The sequence below is a fragment of the Schistocerca cancellata genome, chromosome 1 (genome assembly GCF_023864275.1).
Source record: "Schistocerca cancellata isolate TAMUIC-IGC-003103 chromosome 1, iqSchCanc2.1, whole genome shotgun sequence".
Classification (NCBI taxonomy): domain Eukaryota; kingdom Metazoa; phylum Arthropoda; class Insecta; order Orthoptera; family Acrididae; genus Schistocerca; species Schistocerca cancellata.
Window position 1 is genome coordinate 302,503,685 of NC_064626.1, and position 7,302 is coordinate 302,510,986.

The following is a 7,302-nucleotide window of genomic DNA, read 5'->3' on the forward strand; positions in this document are numbered from 1 at the left end:
TTTATGAGGCACTCAGTGATGTAGTTGTTAGAGTAAAGGACAAGGACAGTGTTCTGCTCATGGGTGATTTTAATGCCAGGATTGGAAATCGAACAGAAGGGTATGAAAAGGTTATGGGTAAATTTGGAGAGGATATGGAGGCCAACAGGAACGGGAAACAACTCTTGGATTTCTGTGCCAGTATGGGCTTAGTAATCACAAACTCCTTTTTTAAACAAAAGAACATTCACCAGTATACTTGGGAAGGCAGGGGAACCAGATCTGTCATTGACTATATAATAACAGATCAGGAATTCAGGAAGGCTGTGAGGGACACACGTGTATTCAGGGGTTCTTTGATGACACTGATCATTATTTAATCCGCAGTGAAATTGGGATTGTGAGGCCGAAAGTGCAGGAGGTCAGGTCCATATGTAGGAGGATAAGAGTGGAGAAACTTCAGGATAAGGAAATCAGGCACAAGTACATAACAGCGATCTCAGAAAGGTACCAGTGAGTTGAATGTAGTCAATTACAGTCATTGGAAAAGGAATGGGCAAGGTACATGGACAAAGTACTAGAAGTGGCTAAAGAATGTCTTGGAACAGTAGTGTGTAAAAGTAGGATGAAGCAAACAGCTTGGTGGAATGACACAGTCAAGCTAGCCTGTAAAAGGAAAAAGAAGGCGTATCAAAAATGGCTACATACTAGAACTCAGGTAGACAGTGAAAGTTATGTTGAAGAAAGAAACAAAGCCAAACAGATAATTGCAGCATCCAAGAAGAAATCGTGGGAAGACTTTGGAAACAGGTTGGAGACTATGGGTCAAGCTGCTGGAAAACCATTCTGGAGTGTAATTAGCAGTCTTCGAAAGGGAGGTAAGAAGGAAATGACAAGTATTTTGGACAGGTCAGGAAAATTGCTGGTAAATCCTATGGATGTCTTGGGCAGATGGAGGGAATATTTTGAACAGTTGCTCAATGTAGGTGAAAATACAATCAGTAATGTTTCAGATTTCGAGGTAGAACGGGATAGGAATGATGATGGAAATAGGATCACATTTGAGGAATTGGAGAAAATGGTCAATAGATTGCAGTGCAATAAAGCAGCTGGGGTGGATGAAATTAAGTCGGAACTCATCAAATACAGTGGAATGTCATGTCTTAAATGGCTACACAGGATAATTGAAATGGCCTGGGAGTCAGGACAGGTTCCATCAGACTGGACAAAAGCAGTACTCACACCAATCTTTAAACATGGAAACAGAAAAGATTGTAACGACTACAGAGGTATCTCTTTAATCAGCATTGTGGGTAAAATCTTCTCAGGTATTGTTGAAATTAAAGTGCCAGTATTAGTTGAGGACCAATTGGATGAAAATCAGTGTGGGTTTAGGCCTCTTAGAGGTTGTCAGGACCAGATCTTTAGCTTACGGCAAATAATGGAGAAGTGTTATGAGTGGAACAGGGAATTGCATCTATGCTTTATAGATCTAGAAAAGGCATATGACCGGGTTCCTAGGTGGAAGTTATTGTCTGTTCTACGAGATTACGGAATAGGAGGCAAACTTTTGCAAGCAATTAATGGTCTTTACATGGATAGCCAGGCAGCAGTTAGATTTGACAGTAAATTGAGTTCATGGTTCAGAGTAGTTTCAAGGGTAAGACAAGGCTGCAACCTGTCTCCACTGTTGTTCATATTATTTATGGATCATATGTTGAAAACAATAGACTGGCTGGGTGAGATTAAGATATGTGAACACAAAATTAGCAGTCTCCCATATGCGGATGACTTAGTTGTGATGGCAGATTCGATTGAAAGTTTGCAAAGTAATATTTCAGAACTAGATCAGAAATGTAAGGACTATGGTATGAAGATTAGCATCTCCAAAACGAAAGTAATGTCAGTGGGAAAGAAATATAAACGGATTGAGTGCCAAATAGGAGGAACAAAGTTAGAACAGGTGGACGGTTTGAAGTACTTAGGATGCATATTCTCACAGGATGGCAACATAGTGAAAGAACTGGAAGCGAGGTGTACCAAAGCTAATGCAGTGAGCGCTCAGCTATGATCTACTCTCTTCTGCAAGAAGGAAGTCGGTACCAAGACTAAGCTATCTGTGCACCGTTCAATCTTTCGACCAACTTTGTTGTATGGGAGCGAAAGCTGGGTGGATTCAGGTTACCTTATCAACAAGGTTGAGGTTACAGATATGAAAGTAGCTAGGATGATTGCAGGTACTAGCAGAAGGGAACAAGGCAGAAGGGTGTCCACAATGAGGAAATCAAAGAAAAACTGGGAATGAACTCTATAGATGTAGCAGTCAGGGCGAACAGGCTTAGATGGTGGGGTCATGTTACACGCATGGGAGAAGCAAGGTTACCCAAGAGACTCATGCATTCAGCAGTAGAGGGTAGGAGGAGTCGGGGCAGACCAAGGAGAAGGTACCTGGATTCAGTTAAGAATGATTTTGAAGTAACAGGTTTAACATCAGAAGAGGCACCAATGTTAGCACTGAATAGGGGATCATGGAGGAATTTTATAAGGGGGCTATGCTCCAGACTGAACGCTGAAAGGCATAATCAGTCTTAAATGATGATGATGATGATAACTACTACTACTCAATAGATGAATTTTTATGCATGAAGTAGTAACTGTAAAAAATCATATAAAGAAAAACTCGTGTTAAACTAACACATTCTACATCATTATGAAGTATAGTAGTCATGATCTATGGAACAAGTATTAATGTAATGTAACTGATACATCATTCCATTTATACACTATTTTGTAAACAATTTCTTATGCACATTATCTTTCCAAATTCGGCTTCGCCAGATATACAACACCAGTAACTGACTATTTGTTACGTTTTTGATATTTTTCCTGCAGAAAATAAAGCTGTCTCAAAAACACTCTCAGAAAATAGCTCATTTGCATATAATTTGCTACAAAATAGGGTGTATTACGCAATTTTGTGTTTTTTGCATTTTGAGGCAGAATTCGCATCTATTTCTAATTTCATAAATTTCCACAGTTCGTCCATTCAAGGTTAAATAGTTTCCTGCAGTGGCATAATCAAACACCACAATCCTTTGTCCCACACAAATTATGATGTGACACTCAGACAGGTTTGAGAGTCTTCATAGAGTTTGATACATACTATCTAGTAAGTACTTACTGTGTTGGCCACTAAAAACTGCAGTCCATCTTTGGCTTCACCAATCAGCCCCCTTGGAACAGGTATTCTTCTTCAGATAGCCCCAGCGTACTCATATCCTCTCCAACCTGATCAATCCATCGGAGTCGTGGTCTTTTGAGTAATATCTTCCTCCACTGATGATCTGGCCTTCTTGACACATTCCATGTTTATACCACTTCAGTCATCTTTCTTTGACCAATGTCACGATTTTCATTGACTTGTATAGCTCCTGCAACTCACAGTTCTTTCTTTTCCTCCATTCATCTCCAACCTTAACTGGCCCAAAAATCTGTCCAAGGATGGCATTTTCAAATGTCAGGAGTTTTCTTTCCATCTTTTGGGTAATGGTCCACGTCTCTGCACCATATAAGACTACAGTTTGTATTATTGTCTTGTATATCTTGGTCTTTGAGGATCTCAATAGAAGCCGGGACTAACGGCTTTTCCAAAGCAAACCTTGACCCGTTTCCTGCTTGCATTCGTGCAGTAATTTCCTGGTCCATCCCGTTCACTTTTCTGAGTATAGCCCCAAGATATTTAAAGTCTTTTACCCTTTCAAAGATGTTTTCCTCCACCTTCAAGGGTCTGTCATCATTTCCGCTGCTAACTATGAGGCCATTTGTCTTATCCATATACAACTTCAGGCCTAATCCCATTGTCTCTTCCATTAATGTTCTTGTAATGTGAAGCAGGTCTTGCTCTGCTATTGAAACTACATCATCCACAGAGGCAAGGGTGTTGATCCTTCTTCCCAACTGTATTCCTTTCTAGGCTTGCTACCTCTCTCAGGGTTCTCTTCAGTACCATGTTAAACAGAAGGGTTGAGAGGCAGTCTCCTTATCGCACTCTAGTCCTCACCTGCAACTTCTTTGATACGTTTTCATTTACTTTCACCATGCTTGTTGTCTCCTGGATGCATATCTGTGTCAGGTTCATGAGTTTTCTAGGAACTTGAGCCCTTTCGAGTTCTTGCCATATTACTTGTCTATTCACACTATCACATGCTTTTTGGAAATCCACAAAAAGGCAGTGAACATTTTTTGCAGAATTTGCAGCTCTTTGCCAACACTTGCCGTATTGCATGTAAATAGTCTACAATTAACTTTCCCTTTCTGAAACCTGCTTGTTGGAATCCCAGTACTTTCTCAACATGTGGTGTTAGTCGCTTCGGTATCAACATGCCCAAGATCTTATGAACTGTACACACTAACGTCATTCCTCTACAGTTGCTACATCTCATTGGGTCTCCCTTCTTTAGTATAGGGCAGATAGACTACTCCTATTCTTCTGGGATCCTTTCCTTCTTCCAAATTAAGCAGATTAAGTGGTATAGTCTCAATTGTAGAGTAACTCTTCCTCCTTCAGCATCACTGCAGGTATGCCATCTATTCCTGGTGCCTTCCCCCTCTTCAGTAGTTTTATGGTCATTGGTTCTTCCATTCTGGCTAGTTCATACTCCCCAATGGTACGGTGTGTCTGTTCTCTCTATATAATTCTTCGTTTTCTGTTGTAGCACTCATGGTGTTTACATCCATATTCAGGAGGTTTTTGAAGTAGTTTTTCCATTCCTCCATAGCTTTCATTTCATCTGTGATTATCTGTCCTTGACCTCTGATCAAGTCAATCTTTGGGTTGTATCCTTTCTTGAAGAACATGATTGTCCTGTAAAGTCCCTTCTATTTCCTACTGTCCAGTCTTCTGCCAGTTTTATTTTACTGTTTATGAATTCACTTTTCTATTCAAAGGACTTCTCTTGCTCCTCTAGTTGCTTCCATGTATCTCAACCCTGTTCTTTCATCCAGTTCATTTGTCAGCCATAACAGTTTCACTCCTTTTCTCTTTACTGCATCTCTACACCTGTCAAACCATCCTCTGCTCTTTCTCCGTTGGTTTCAGCACCTCACTTGCAGCATCTTTTAAACCTGTATTTTCGAGCAAAACTTCAGTATCCTGTTCTATGGAAGCAAACCTATTTCCAATTTCAAATACATATCTTCCCTTAATGTGGTCCTCTTTCAGTAGGTCTGCATTTATTTCCTGGTCTGCTTCTCTTCTCCTGCTGTTACTGCTATCTATCCTCTCCTATAGGGTTGTCACCACATGGTCTGATCCTATTTCTGCACCTCAGATTTTTACATTCTGGATAGCACTTCTCTCTCACATCCACAAGTACGTGGTCTATTTGGTTTTCAGTCTCTTGGTCAGATGACTTCCATGTTATCTTATGGATGTCTTTGCAAGGAAAGTACTAATAATTCTAGTTTTTTGAAACTGCCGGAATGACTAATCTCATTCCATTGTTAGAGGAATCATGCAGACTGAAGGCCAGCCTAAGGTCTCAAAATATCTTCTCTTTCTACTTTAGCAGTGGCACCACCAAGGAAAACCACATTGTATGATAGTGCATCTTCCTACACTGAGTTTAGGTTTTCATAGAAACCTTTTTCACTGCCACCTTTATCTTCTGTAGGTGCATGGAATAAAACCAGAGTTACATTGTAGAATTTTCCTTTTATTCTTATCCAGCATATTCTTTCATTAACAGTTTTGAAGTCCATGATATTTCCCCTAACTGTTGGCTGCTGCAAAGCCCACTCAAAACTGTTTACCTTCTTTATTTCCACTGCAGAAGTAGCTATACCACTTTTTGTTATGCATTCCTTCCCCAGGCCATCTCATTTCTTTTAGTACAACCATGTCTAGCCCCTACCTATTCAGTTCATCAACCTTCCCCTTTCCAGATGGGTGTTTTTTTTTTTTTTTTTACATTCCAAGTACCACACTTCACCCTATGTTTGTTCTGTGATCTGGCATTAACTTTTGACTTGCTGGGGTAATTTCCATTATTCCGTAGCAAATCCAAGGCTATTTCTTGGTGTTTCATAACAATCATCTTTTACAGTGTGGGGGATGTTAGCCCCACACACCCTGGAGGACCAGGTTGTCCCATTTGTTCTGAATCATCACCTTTGACCTATCTGGTATGGGGAAAAAAGCACACTGTCTTCAGACCACGAGTGGCCTACCGGGATCATCCAACCGTGTCATCCTCAGAGGGGGATGCAGATAGGAGGGGTGTGGGGTCAGCACCCCGCTTGTTATGATGGTATTCTTGAGCGAAGCTGCTACTATTCGTTCGAGTAGCTCCTCAACTGGCATCACGAGGCTGAGTGCACCCTGAAAAATTGTTACAGTGCATGGTGGCTGGATGGTCAGCCATCCAAGTGCCAGTCATGCCCAACAGCACTTAACTTCGGTGATCTCACGGGAACTGGTGTATCCGCTGTGGCACAGTCATTGCCCCATGGGAGACCAAGTATTAACTACATTTTCAGTGACATGGATGTGACATTCTTAGCAGCGTTCAATAGGTAGGGTGGATTTTAGTAGTGTCTACAGTCATAGCAACAGTAATGTTTAGAAATCTGTAATCTCAGTGCAACACTGGGTAATGCAATATCTTACAGAACCTAATTTGCACTAATCAACAACTGGCTTGTAGTTTGACAGGTAATACAAAGACAATCTACACTTTCTCCAAGCATTTCCTTCAGGTCTGATTACCTTCTTTACGCATCACCATACCCCATCACCTCTGATGACAGATGGTACTACTGTACACATAACTTGCAGTTATGTCACCATTTGCTTGCAGGACATCTATGCTGTGAACCTTTGTTCTGAATTTTCTCAGGGTATAGGCAAATTTATATTTAACTGATATATTGCGCAGAAATATTTTCTGCGAGGAAATAAAATTTTAAGGGCAAACCACGTCAAATTCAAAACACTTAATAGTGTTACTATATAGAAGATTAATCTCAGACATTTAACTAATTCAAGAAATGTTTATTCAAAAATTATAGTTCTCATACAAATTCAAGGATGTTCAATATTAACTTAATACCAAAAATCTTGTTACTGCCTTGTAGCCTTTAATTTTATGAAAATTTTATAGTTTAATTACAAAGATTTTAGTGATTATTTTTTCAGAGTTAAATAACCAGCCAAGAAATTCCCGACACTTCTTTGTCAGACTACTGGGATAAAAAGTGTGTGTGAAATTCCATGAAAAAACAAAACCTCATGATATACTGAAAGTTTATAACTTCGATGGCAAA